The 15,000-nt window shown below is 42.4% G+C and overlaps 1 pseudogene; it reads left to right on the top strand.

Annotated features, from left to right (window-relative positions):
* The window catches only part of LOC138021345 (ankyrin repeat domain-containing protein 27-like), a 51,132-nt pseudogene extending 38,592 nt beyond the window's left edge, over nt 1-12,540 (top strand).
* Nucleotides 12,541-15,000: the final 2,460 nt, after the last annotated feature.

The raw sequence follows: 15,000 nt of genomic DNA on the forward strand, positions 1-15,000 counted from the left end.
CTCGCACACCTTTGAAATTTTCTCGGTTATTTTCCTTGCAGTCATTTTTAAATCCCATGGAACACCTTCTCGGCATCTGGCTTGTTTTTCTGAGTTCAAGATTCTTCACTATAAAGAACATGTTATTTGGACAACTATAAAACAATTCGTTCACAAGTCATGAACGATTCGCGCCCGTTTGGTGTTTCAGTGGTATATACCTTGCTGCCTTGTTCTTAAGCTAACAATTCAAAAGAATATTTAACCTTGAAAGAGGCAACATGGGGCGATTTGCAAGCAAATAAAAGAACACAAAAATGGTGGCCATTTTGGACTAAGGTGTATAGGCCTTAGGCGAACCATAGAGGTCATCCGCTGACAGTTGCATTCATCCCTTATGGGTTGCTTCTTCGGTAACACGTGGTTTGATTTGGTTTTGTTCTAAAGGTAACAGAAATTTTTTTTGATGCTATCGAAGAAGCAAGCAAAGAACAAGAGCTTATGTTGTCTTATCGTGTGAGAGTAAGTGTTATATACGTTTTGTTTTGCTTGTGTTTTGTTTATTTTAAATCACCATTATCGTCATCATTCTTGTTTGCATTGTTTAAAGTCGATGGCAATCTCCGAACCTCCGCTAATGCAGGCCCAGGAATTTCCAAATCATATTTCAAAGGATCAAGAAAGGGCAAAAGAGGTGCGAATCGTTGTTTTGTAATTTCCAATTTTTAAATAATGGTAATAGGACTGAGTAGAGTACAATTCATAATGTTAAATGGACTGAGTGGAGTCCAATTCGGTCTGTAACCATACGAGTGATTAACAAAATCGGACTAACGCGTAGCGGGAGTCCGATTTGTTTAATCAAGAGTATGATTGGACAACACGAATTGGACGACCCGAAGTCCTGTTACCAATTAATCATAACCTTTACAATTTCTTTGTCTAATGTTACAAATTCATTTATTTTGGAAAGTCCCCAGTTTGGAAGGGTAAGTGGTTGTTGCTATGGTTATTGTGGTGAATTCTGTGATTGGTGGATTAAGGTGAGTGCACTTAATATGATTGGCTGATGTAACAGTCCGATTACAGTCAACTGTCCGATTTCACTGTCCAATTACAACCCTACACAATTAATGAAAAAATAAGGCAGTTAATGCACCAATCAAATTTGAGAAAATTGTAATGGTTATGATTAAAGCAGAAATCAGGCGACTTAAAGAGGTACTATGATAAAAAAATCAAATCTTCTTTTTTCCTTTGGATTTCAAAACTATGTTAACCAAACATAAGTGACCCAGGTTTTAAGCCTTAATTTCAGAAAGACACTTGTTTATTGTAACTGGAATTTTCCTATTTAATCGTTCGCCATTACTTTAAAATCTTGAGAGAGCTGGATCGAGGAAAAAATGACGTCAAAGACTCGCTAGTTTAAGAATGCAATGCGTTTGTACGCGACTGAATTAATATGCAGCACACGAGATTCGCGCTTTCAGTTTTTAAACTCGTGTTTCGCATACGTAGTAAACTGAGTTTACACGCTGAAATTTTGGTCTTTTGAGTGAATGACGTCACCTTTCTCTAGATCCAACCCTCTGAGGTCCAATCGGTAAGTTTTGTCAGGCAGGTGTTAAGCAAACACATCGTACACTTTCAAAATTTGAAGAAGAAAAATAAGTGATTTTTGATCATAGTGCCACTTGAAGTTGACGATGAGTTATGGTGCTTATGTTATGTTCCTGATGTGTCTATTCCTCAGGTTGTAATTTCATGTAACCTTTGGCATGCCACGTTGCGCTGTCATGACTATCGATTTGGGAAGAACCAGAAAGAACTAATGATTTTATTTATTTCTTAAGGTTTCTGTTTACTAATTGTCTGTTTACATGTTAGTGTTATGTTGAGTTGTTAGGTGGGGGCACTTTCTCTGAATGTATGTGCTGGCGTACCTGTTTGAAAATTGAAAAGAGAGATGTAACTTGCAACTATAGTATTTCGCTTGAAATTGGGCAATAAAAACCTTTCGAGAAAATGAAAAAAAAGTAGTAATGTAGTCAAGCGTGAGAAAAAGGCCTTTGGGGAAGGGGGCGTCATCTCTAAGGGCGGAAAAATGTGTCGAGCTCTGCCAATCGCGGGACATTTTACGCACTACGATTGACGAGAAGTCCTGTATGCATTATTTATTTTTGATTTACTAAACCCGTTGGTCAGACTTTCAAAACATGCGATTTCTCTCCTTAGCTGTGACATTGCCGTAAAACATTATTTTTTTTCTATGTTGCCCCTAGCGAGTTCAAAAAAATGATTCTTTGTTTCACTCTTGACCTTTTCTTTTTCGTTTTAGATTGACCGATTTATCCGAACAGTTTGTGATGAAGATGTAGAAATGGTAGAAAGTTAATAGTTACTTTTGAGTTGACTTTAGTGTATAGAGTGTATGCGCATGACGTAACTGCGGTCATCTTTGAGAAGCTATCATATTGCATGGTATCTTTTTGTTCTCTCGGCCGCTGATCACTTCTGCGAAAAGGCTCTTTATTTAAGAAAGGCGTCTTATGCTATATTTAATTTAATTTTTTTTGTCTCCACTGTGAGCTCTCGTGCATTTATCCTCGGGTCCAATGCGCGGGTGGAAATGCAAACGAAGTGCAAATTTTGAGTGGAGGACCGAGGACCAATTGGATCCGGGCTTTTTGTGCCACCAGCTCATTTGACGAAGGTCTAGGCTGTTCCGAGCTGTTCACATAACAGTGAAACAAAAAAGATAAGAGAAAAAAAATAATAACATTCTCGTGTCCATAAAGCGTAGGAGGAAAAACAGATACTGCTCACGGATTAGGGGAAATTACTTTTTTTTTTTACCGTGTATGCTCAAGCCATTACCGATGAATATTTCTCCAAGACGTTATTCCTCCCATGCAAATGAAGACTACTTTTCATTACAAAGTCTTCGCAGATTCTCTCTTTCAAAGAGAGGCTTAAGCGATTTTCCAAGTTTCAAGTAGTTTTTGGCGGACAGCAGACCATTCCTAATATATCGCAAAAAGCAAACTTTCGAAGAAAAGTTGCGCCAGTTAGGAGCTCAGCCGTGATGTCTTTGCGTCACAGCGTTTTACACGAACCGAACCATCTTTAGATTGAGATATCTGTAATATAATTTTAAGTGTCATCTTTGTTCCCTTGTAATCCATCCAAGCGTTAGCCCTAGGAATGAAAATAGGACCACGCAAGGACGGAGAAAAACTCTGACCAGGCTGGGAATTGAACCCGCGACGGCGACGGCGACGGCCAACGCTTGAATAAGCGTACCCCTTCTCGTTATTTGAAAACTGATTTTCCCCTTGTGCGTGCTAACTTAGTCCGCAGTGCAGGGCTCGGTTGTTCCGGAAAGCCGATGAAGTTAATCCAGGATTAGCGTAAAGTTTTGTTTCATATTTTCAACTTTTTGGGTTGAAACTTTCTTTTGCTTAAGTTTTGCCTAATGTCAGCGTTGAACAACTTTTGGGAGTAGAGAAATAAACTCCTTGATTAAACTCGCAAGAGGTTCGACAGTTTATGTTTCTTTTAAACTATTTGTGGCAGGTTCGGTATAAACTGGGCCCAAGTGACGATGAAGAAGACGAGGAGGATTCGGGCGAACAGCCACGCTCAGAGCAGGATCTCTGTCACCCATTATGTCAATGTGACAAATGTAGCAAGTGGCAAAAGGTGGCTGTATAAATGAGAAGTTTATAATAAAATTTGCTGATGAATTTCGGTACGAATACACCGAAGGCATCATGGTATTGTTCCTCCATGAAAAAAAATGAGATGTGAAAAAATTTGAATGCCTGGAGTGAACCCCTTAACGAACAACAAACTCAACTAACATGAAGCGTTCTTTTTTTTAATTTTGAGTGCCGACTGCCAAACAACAAAGAAATTTAAGTGGACGCTAATAATCACAGCGGAAACCCTGTAAATGCAGCCGGCGCTTAGCTCGGGTAAACGTGAACTGGTTTTTCCTCTCCCCCTTCCCCCTGATCCAGCCTGTCTCTGACCGGATCCATCAAACTAACTTGAAAAGCACTTAAGGAGCCCAAGCCACTCTGTCGGGGTGTGGGTGGGGTTGGGAACTCTTGCTACTTCGCCATTTACGGTTTTGTGGGTGCACTTTATATCCGCTGCAATTACATTTATCATGTTGTGTGCTAAATTGGCATTTTAATACGCCTGTTCGCAATGCTCACTGTTTCAGAAATCGCGTGAAGCGGCAGAGAGAACAATTCATCCAAATGTCAGAAACGGTGAAGGTATGACACCGCTACACGTGGCCGCCGTCCGAGGATACGACGAAATGACAAGACTGCTGTTACGGCGAGGAGCCCTGACAGATGCGAAGAATTACACTCAGATGCGAGCACCACTGCATTTTGCTTGTCAGTACAATCATCCTAGGGTATGTAGCGTACACCACCCTTTTTTGTGTTCCCGCCATGAATTGCCGCCGAAAAGTTCGGGTAAACATTGCGTTTTGTGACATCTGTCCTAAAACTTATTGCTCAACGGTTTGTGGCATCAGCTGATGAAAATGTTCCTTTATCTTGCAAGAAACGTTGCACAGTGTTAACACCTTTCGGGCAATCTGTCTGAAGAACATTCCCGATTGTAACAGCGCCTCTGCCTCCGTGGGCCACGCACCCGCCGGCATAGAGCAATGGCACAAATAGAAGCAGTTATCTTCCTTGTGTGCTAAACAAGGTTGAGCAATAAATCCGGTGGACGACGGTTTGAAACGGGGTGAAAGCGGATAGCATAAAGCTCCATCTCACTTGTAACTTTTCAGATCTCTGACATTCTTCAGCTCAGTATCTCATTTATGTTGTCCTATTGTAGGTCTTCATCCAGCTGCCTTCAAATGTGATGGCATCCACGTTATCAACTGTTGCGGTGGTAGTCAATGTTAAGCCCGGTAAACGAATAAAGAGATGTATGTCAGTGGTGACTCAGGGGATACTCGGAAAAAACCTGAGTACGCCCGAACAGGAGTCGAACCTACGGCCTTCCGATTATTAGTTCGGATGCTCTGCCACTGAGCTATAGGAGACTCGTCAGTGGTGGCTCGGGGATACTCGGAAAAAACCCGAGTACGCCCGAACAGGAGTCGAACCTACGACCTTCCAATTATTAGTTCGGATGCTCTGCCAGTGAGATTAAGGAGACTCGTGGAAGCTAAGTCATTAAACTAGCTTCGGTTGCCAAGTGTCCGACTATGTTGGCAATCACCCAAATCGATAAATAATCAATTAATGGTTTTGTTTGTCTTTAGGTTGCTGGTCTTTTGCTGAGTCACCAAGCGAAAGTGAATATTAAAGACTACAAAGGAAACACGCCCTTGCACCTTTGCTGTTTTGCCGGGCATCGGGATCCTGCTGTTGTCCTTATAGTGGTAAAATGACGTATCTGTTTCTTATTGCTATTATTCGCCCTTGTCACACGGCGGCCATATTGTCCCAGGAGACCAAAAGAGCTTTGTTTTACCATGCCAAGCTCAGTGGAAACCATGGGGGTGAGGCTTGGCGTGGTAAAACAAAGCTCTTTTGGTCTCCTGGGACAATATGGCCGCCGTGTGACAAAGGCGAATTGCCTCTCCTCCGAGTGGTCATCAAATAACGTTTGTATGCCCAAGGTTGTTTAAGGCTTGTTCACACTAGCGACGCAAAGGCAAGCACCGACGTAAGAAATGAAAACATTTCCATTTGGTTGCGCTTGCGTCTGCGCTTGCGTAAATGCATTTCTTAAGTGTAAACCAGTGTAACGCAAACGCAAGGTGAAAAATACTCGTTCCATACCTCTAGGGTTGACTTCGTCCGCCATCCTGGGATACGCGTGCGTATTCAATGTGCTTGCGTTTGCGTTCGACGTGTGAACTTCCTTGCGTATGCGTTTGCGTGTGTGTCGCTCGTATGAACCAGCCGTTAGACTGCAAGCCTAGTCCTCTTTTCTCTCACCAGTTTTGAGTCAAACGACGGAAGACAAACAAGCGCACCGGCGCAAAACTTGTGTGGGTATCCCGAGTAATGTAATCAAAGACTCTGTATCATTGATTTTGTTTTCCTTTCATGCTCGTTGGAGTAATCGAAGTCGGAACCTCACGGAGTCTGAAAATTGCTTCTTTTCTCAGTGCTAGTTCCCTGAATGAAGGCACATTCGGAAATGCGCTTCCTCAACTGCCGCGTTGTCTCATTATTGCTGCACAGAATCTTCACATGACCTAGCCATGTATACATATGGCGGGTTCATATTACGGGCTGGTTTACACGGTTATAATATCGATTGGCGAAAGCATAAACAGAGACTAAGCCTGAGCTGTGTAAACCGAGGCGGACAAAAGCATAAGGCTAAGAGGAAGGAATAACTTTCATTTTCACGGTAATTTTTGTGTATACGCATTGTGCGAGGCGCTGATAGAATATTTTCATAATTTTAGCGAGCTACACGAATGTTTCTTTTATATGCATTGGCATAAGCCAAAGCATTAGTCCAAGGAATCAGCTGTTTTTGGTGCCAGCGGGAATTTAAGTTTATTGTTTCAATCGTAACAACTGTGAACGTCGTTATGCTTTGTGGTCTGATAGCCGTCCGAGCTACACATTAATAACATGGTAAAGCTCAGTTTCCGCAAAGGTCTGTCGGCGTTTAGAATAAGTACGTCAATAGAACCTGAATTATTCACTTCACAAGTAAATAGGAGCAGCTTTGAAGAACTTAGTTTAATTTGTATTAAGAGTGTCTTGTTGTGTTTTTTGCTATAGCATGGAGCAGGCGTAAATGTAACGAATGACCGAGGAAACACCCCACTACACGAGGCAGCGAGGTAAAGAAAGTGTGGTAGCTTTCGTCCAAAAGATATATTTTTTAAATTCCTAGCGCATTTTTTGAGGATATACTTAAATATGCTTCACAGAAGCGATCAGTGAAAGAAATGCTTTAAAGTCAAACATCAATGTTGAAAAACAAACAAAAAATGAACAATCCCCGTTGGCAATGTGCAACTGATTGGCTTTTAACGTAATCTGGTGTTTGTATTCGGGAACGAAAGAGAAATCCAGTCAATGAGCAGAGCGGGATTTGGACTCGAAGCCTCCACGAAGACATTGACGGTCTTTGACTGCACTGTCTTTCTCGTTTCGAAATAATCTAAAGATTGCAGAGATAACTGCGTTGTCTTAATAGAAGAGAAGGGAAAGTAGCTCTATCGGTAAAATATATGACAGAGCTGTTGTTGATTTTGGCCAATCACAACGGACACAGACAATTGAATAAGCCAATCATAACGCAAAGCAAATAAATGCAACCGGCCCTAAGGATCTCTGATTGGTTGCTGAGAAAGTAGCGCGGGCGAGATTTTTAGCCAATCTCCAGGCCTAGTAATTCAGAATCTAAGTAATAGGGAAATTGTACTTTCAGCGGTATTCTTCTGGTTAGGACGCTGTCAGAACACGATTTATTGGAGAGAAGTAGTGGGAAGATTCTCTTGAACTAATTTTTTCCCTCTCTTCTCCTTGTGCCCTGAACCGGGATGCTCGAGGCATGGTTAGCGCCCAACCAGCATTAAATACCATGGAAACCTGATATCTATTAACCAACGGTAAGCGTTAACCAGGCATCGAACAACGTGCCCCCCTGGCCGCCACAGCACGGCCACTTCGCGAAACACCCATCAAAGTGAACAAACTTTCAAGTTTTTTTCTTTCTTTTGTTCAGATTTAACTTTGTCGAACTTGTCAATTTGTTGCTGGAGAATGGTGCATCTGTCAGAATACGAAACAAAATAGAATTAACGCCTTTACAATATGCTCAGGTAAGTGCCAAGGTATGACATCGTAGACTACTGTCAAAAGTCGCTCCCTTTTTTTCTTTCGTCTTTTCGCTTTTACTTTTTTCGTCTTTTCAATCTTTAGTTGAATTCATCGTGGTCTTTGAATCCAACAGATTTTGAGAGGTCTTTGCACGGACGGAAGTGTGTTTCCCGGAGACGTCCGCATAGGCATCAGACGCTCTTGACTACAAGAAACTATAAATTTCGTTCTGCATGAGGTTCTATATCACAACTCCATATTGTCTCTTCCCAATGGGTTTACAAAACTCGTGGAGCTGCGAACGTCTCCATTTCTAAGAATATTTGCGAAACTCCAAATCGGGCCTATGCCATACTCACTCCGCCTGCCTCTTGATTTTCTCTTGATCTTTTTTGGCTTAATTTTGACTGTTTAGACCCGATTTATGACCGAATTATGTCAGTTTTGAGTGTGATTAAATTTGAATACTTTTCTCCCAGCGTGATGATGTAATACGAGCCCTGGACCAAGCAGAAAGTATCAGCTTCAGTGTTCGAAGAAACAAACTGAGTTACAGTGTTCATACTTCACAAAACCTGGGTAAGGATGTTCTTTGCAAGAAATCCATTCATTAATTTGTTTTGAGTCGGTTGATGGGCAATCTGCGAGATTGTGTGAAGGTCAAATCGCCCTCTCGCAGCCTGGAACCTAGACTACGAAAATTCCCCAGGCACTTTCGCTAGGGAATTGTCACGTGAATAGAATTTTGCTTGTCGAAGGTTATTTGCAGCAAAGGAGGAGCACCTAATCGAAACAATCCCATTTACCCCCATTGTCCCATTCTTTCCAGGCGCCAATTCGCTGGATGCTTTGAATGGCTTGAAGATAAAAATTCATCTCTAACTGGTCTTTGTTTCTCGTGCTCACCGGTGGCTCAGTTGGTTGAGCATCGGACTGTCATGCGGGAGGTCGCGGGTTCGAACCCCGGCCGGATCAACACTCATGATCTTAAAATAACTGTGGTGAAAGTGCTGCCTTTGTAATTTCATCTGCAAATGGTTACACTTTCAAGTCTTCTCGGATAAGGACTATAAACCGTAGGCCCCGTCTCACAAATATCTTCTATGTTCATAAGATCCCTGTGGGACGTTAAAGAACCCACACACTATTCGATAAGAGTAGGGGATGGAGTCCCCGGTGTTGTGGCTGTCCTGTTCTCTCCAGCAGAAGTGGCCGGCTTGGCGTGATGTCTCCAAAAAAGGCTTACGGTGTATGAGGCCACCTAAGCAGAAACAGCCATAAGCCAAAAAGGGACTTTGCCGAGTGCTGGAACATGTAGATGTAGATGTCACTCCAATGACGTATGATGACAGTCTTAAACCCTTTGACTCCCATGATCCAAGAATTCGTTCTCCTAACTACTTCTATAGATTTTTTCGTTGGTTGGTCATGAGAATTTGCTTTTGATACCAGGATCATACCTTTAAGCTGATGATAATTTTCATTTTCAGTACTTGTTTGCCAAACAGTGGTTTGAAATTGTGAGGTGAATTTACATACTGATCAATTCTGAGAGTCAAAGGGTTAAAGGATGCGACTCAACGATACTCAAGGACGCGTTCGTAGTTCGTAGTTTTTCTTCACATCTTGTTGTGGGCCTACCGCAAGAAAGCTCACCGATTCGGTTCTCTTTTGAATTTCTTTTACTGTTGTCTTTTTCGTCAGGTAACATAGATAAAGAAACTTTACCAAAGAATCGGTCCAACTCAATTTCAGCGAAAGCAGACAAGAAACAGCTATCGTCTCTCACGAGTGCCTCTGGACCACCTAGTTCTGCGCCACTCAGAGACGAGTCTAGGGCTGAGCCTCTCCCGCCTCACGAAAGATTGAATAAACTGTTTGAGCGCCTAGAGCGTGGTGATGTGGAGCGATTACAAGATATTGGCAGGGCGGTCAAATCTTTTGACAGGTAGTGATTTAGATTGATTCGGTAATGACCAAAATTTCAAAGGTTTAGGAGTTGATTGCGTTATACCATTTTAAGGACAGCAGTTCAATGACCATCCTTGACGATCTCAGCAAAGTATGACACGTTCCTCCGCTCGTAGTGTATTCTACTTTACCAAGAGAAAATGAGGGGACAGAGAGGGAGGCTCCTGGTCCAGCCCTTGGGATATGTCATGTCCACGAAAGTTATTTTTAGACGAGCGCGAGCGGAAGTCTGTCTTCCGAGACGTCCGCATGCAGGCCAACCTCGGTCTGATGTTTGAATGAATATAAATCCATTAGCCTTCTACGTGCGCCGCCATTTTCTCTTTTCACTAAGAACCTGAGAGCGAGGCAAGCCTGTATGCGGACGTCTCGGAAGACAGACTTCCGCTCTAAAAATAACTTTCGTGGACATGACATATCCCGACCAATGCCCTGAGCCTCCCTCTCTGTCCCCTCATTTTCTCTTGACTTTACAAGTAGTCTATTTTCTTGCACGCTAAGGTTTCATTATAGTCAAGAAAGCTAGCCAGTGAGACATGCGAAGTTTTTAGTCGAGGTGTTATCTTTGAAATCTTCCGGGTGGGGTACGGAACACAATGGCAAGGGGTTTGAGTGGTGCTCTGTCAGTATCGTTTTTCCATATTCACGGTCTTTTCTTTCTTTTTAGACGCACATCCCTGAGGAGAATAGAGACGATTGACAAAAGTTCGCCGCTGATCGACTTCCAACTTAAACACCAAGTAATTTCATATCAAAAGGGCTTTTTCACTCACGTGACCAGCGCCACGTTGTTTCTCTGGGACAAAAGAGTGTTAAAAAAAAAACCTCGCATCGCGGAGGATTTGGTTAAGCCTAGTCGTTTGAAACCCTATCAGCAATTACCCTTTGTTAGTTTTGTTCAAAATTAGGAGCTCATCTCTTGAAACTTTTCTTGAAAAGCTCAACTCTAGAATGTTTTAATTGGATCTGGTCTGTGCCAGGTTTCTTGAAGTTCCGAACCTGTTCGAGCACATTTCCGGAGACAAAAATCTCTATGTATCTGCAAAAGGAAAACGTTTCGAGACATTATACGTTGCGATTCTTTTGTTCTCTTTCTGGTTTTGAAAACTTGTCAAAAGACCTTCTTTTCAAGCTATGTGTGTTCTGGGGCCCGTGTCTCGAAAGTCCCGGAAATTTACGGGCCATTTTGAGGGGTCAGAATTCCCTTTGTATCTCAAGAACGGAGAGGATTTAAGTCGGCAAACTTTACAGTCAGTTTGCTTTTTGTTCCCTTGAAAACATGTTACAACATCACACTCAGCGGTTGGCAGTTCCACAACGGCCTTTTCGGGCCCGAACAGTTTTCGCGACTTTCGAGAAACAGGCCCCAGGGCACGCAAAATCCCCGCTATTCGTTTCCTTTGAACACCAACAGGGCTTGCGTGACCTTCTGTAAACCTCCTCACACGACGTCGCAGCGACTATGTTGGTGTAGCGAGAAAAAATGGGGGCCATGTTACTGTCTCAAACTGTTACCTTAGGAATACCTCTAGAATCAAGCTCTGTAGTTTTTGCGAAATTGTATCTTTTCTTTTGGTCAAAAATCGTGGTCGCAGGTCCCGTGAAGGAAAAGAGAAAATACGTTTTTTTTTTTTTGGTAACCTCTTGTAGAGCCAACCAACCAGAATTTCGTTGAAGGCAAACGCTAGCAGCCCCTGTTCGGGAACCGGAGCTCGCGCTCCTCCCCGAAGGCACGGCCGTCTCTTCTCGGGGAGGATACCTGAACTCGAGTGAGCCGCGGAAATCGACCCTAACGCGAACAGAACCCACTGAAAGCCAGTGTAAAAACAGACTGTACCCCAAATAGTGTGCAGGACATGCAACCCACGAACCCACGAGTGTCCTGCATCTCGATGTTCTGGAATAGTAAATTGGAAGCCGGGGGAACAGGTTTCTCTTCTGTTTTGAGAACCCTGGCTATTATGGTATAAAAAAATTTAGTTTTATCAAATGATTTACCACTTTAAAAAGATTAAACGCCTGACGTTTCGCCCTTCGTCCGAGCCGTCCGCTCCCAATTTCGGCTGCATTCATTTTTCCAATTATACCCAAGTCAACATCGTTCGTTTATTTTGTTTTCTTTTCATTGACGTTGATTTTCTTTTTCAGCTTTCTATTCATCATTTCGACCGCTCTTCTCTCCGTAAAGTTCAGACTCGTGACCACAGTCATCCAATGGTAAAGGAAGAGAGAGGCTACGAGGGTGACGTCAGTAGCGAAGACGAAGAACAGGTTGCTAGCACGTGACAGCCTCCTACGCAACACGTGCGCATGTTCATCCTCACAAATGCTTTGAAGAGTCCTCTGAGAAATGGCCATAAACGATGGACAGAAATCGGTTGGGGTTCATTATGAAAGTGATGCCTGCAGTAAAGTTGCCTAATTGAAGCTTGGTCGATGCATGGAAGGTTTTCACCAAACGAAAAATTGTAGGCGAGACTAAATTCAGAATCATAAGATCAGATATCGAACTCTCTGACTAGGGGGCAAAATTATGAAGAACGTGCGATAAAAGCCTTGTCGTCGAAAATTAGGTATAAACTGGGTTGCTATACCCCAGTCGCCAATCGGACAGGTTATATGTACATTTATCGTTCTCGAGTAGGAAATATTGTATTTTGTAATCAAGTGATAAACGAGACTAAAGCAACACTAACTATGTAAATTAGTTTGTAAGCATTTATAGATATTTGTAAAAACTGTTGAACAACAATTTTATCTCGTTTCGTTCGCTTCACATCGGTCCTCCTGGACTGATCAATTTCTTCAAAAGTATGACTTCTCCCTGTTTCCACCTTTTACGGGATATATCGCCTTTCCTTTGGATCTTCGGAAATTTGATCCATTTTGTAAGAGTGTGCTTAGGTACACTAAAGACAACAGGCCAAGAGCCATTTAGAGGATTTTGCCAAGTCACCTTTTTGATGACACGGGTGAAAATTCACACATCTCCCTGACTGCTTACGAAACAATTAATTACATCGCGATTATAAGACCTGAGCGCAATGAGGACCTTGAGCAAGGGTGATCTCGAACAAGAAAAACAAGAAAAGCCACGAACAGTAAGTTGAATGAGAAAAAGCGATGGACAGACATTTTGGTTCATTTTTTGTCCCTATCGTCCTGACAACAAAGTAAAAGGAAAAAATTGAGGTTAAGTGGTGGATGTAAGCACAAAGAAAACGTTTGCGAGGGGAACTCAAGTTAGGAACACCAAAATGGCCGCCTTTCCTGTGTACGGGGAGACCACGTCCAATACCCTTGTATACCCCTATAAAACGAGTATATCCATAAGTGAAAATTTTGCATTAAACTTTTTCTTTTTTTCTTTTTCTTTTTTTTTGCATTAAACTTACTCTACATTCATGCAAAGGTTTTAGGCAAAAACTCATTCTGTATATCATCGTCATCATTGCTTGTAGCCCCGTCTGGGGCAAAGGCCACCGATAAGCACCCTCCAGTCATCACGGTCCTGGGCCAATCGTTGCAGTTCTCCCTACGTGTAGCCATTTCTCCTCATGTCTGCCCCTATCTCACGGCGCCACGAGATTCTTGGTCGGCCCCTCTTCCTTTTTTCCCTGAGGGTTCCAGGTACAAGGCCCCTTCTTTAGCCGTAAATTAACGGCTAAGTTTATCGTCTGCAAAAAAGAAGGCACTTACTTAGACGTAAATTAACGGCTAAGGTTGTCGTCTGTAATATACAATGCCATTTATTTAGCCGTAAATTACAGTGCGACGCGCCATACCGTGGCCACCTAACAAAGTTTCTTACAAATTATCCGCCGATAAGGGTGTGCGAATTTGATTGACAGTCAACCCCACCTTGCAAAGTTCGCACGGTTGTAAGTTAAACACCGTTGAATGGGTTGTTGAGTTGACGTATTTACACGTAATTGTCAAAGTTTGTTGGGTGACCACGGTAAGGTGCGTTGCCTCTAATAGAAACTTTGAATCAAAGTTTCTATTAGAGGCAACGTGCTATGTAATAGTGTGCACTACAAACCTACTGATTAACACAGTTATTTGTTATATTCATAGTCAAATCCATCACATGTCAAGAACTCCATCCCTTATTCTCAATTTCTCGGACTTCGACGTCTATGTAATGATGACTCCGATTTTTCCAGCAAATCAGAGGAGATGTGCCAGTTCTTCGAAAAACGTGGCTATCCTGTCTCTGTGGTCAAAGCGGGCCATCATCGCGCCCAACAATTTGATCGACAGTCATCACTACAAACGTCACAAAAAGATAAGAATGACAGAATTCCATTCACCCTCACTTTCCATCCTCATAATCACGCAGTCAAAAGCATCATTCTTAGTAATTTTAAATTACTCCAAAATGATCCCGAGACTGGTAGAATCTTTTCGCAACCTCCACTTATTTCATTCAAAAGCGACAAAAACGTAGGCAACTTTTTAGTTAGAAGCGCGCTCAAAACTAACGAGCAACCCGGCACTTTCAAATGCGCGCGCTCACGATGCAAAACTTGTCTTTTCATTGTTAACACTAGCAAGATATCGGGACCTAAGCGATCTGTTAAGATCATCGATAGTTTCACATGTACCTCCACAAATGTCATTTATTGCATAACCTGTACGTTATGCAATAAATTATACATTGGTGAGACAGGTAGACGACTAGGTGACCGATTCCGCGAACACCTTCGCAATGTTGAGAAGAATGACAAGGGTGCGTCTAAGCCAGTCGCTCGCCATTTTAATCTGCCTAACCACTCCAAAAAACACATGGATGTCTGCGGCCTTTCCCTACATCTAGGTACGACTGAAAGCCGCAAGAATCTGGAACAAAAATTCATCTTTCAAATCGGCACCCTTAATCCTCACGGTATTAACGAACGCTTTTCATTTACCTAATATATTCCTATTTTTCACGTTGCCATGTTACCACCAATAGCGTAGCTCCTACTCTACTATAAAAACTACACGTAACCCATAATCCCTCGATTCGCTCTGATGAAGGGCTAACGCTCGAAACGTCAGCTTTTAGAATCTCTGTACGGTGGCCAATTTACATTATCAACTCCATTGATAAAACCAAATTTTTGTATGTTAACAAGGAGAACATAGTCGAGGGGAGCGATACTTTGTAGACTTGAATCTTGATCCAGAGGGTAAATTGTATTAATATTGGCTCCACCATCGGGACAGA

The sequence above is a fragment of the Montipora capricornis genome, chromosome 10, assembly GCF_036669925.1.
Source record: "Montipora capricornis isolate CH-2021 chromosome 10, ASM3666992v2, whole genome shotgun sequence".
NCBI classification, from domain to species: domain Eukaryota; kingdom Metazoa; phylum Cnidaria; class Anthozoa; order Scleractinia; family Acroporidae; genus Montipora; species Montipora capricornis.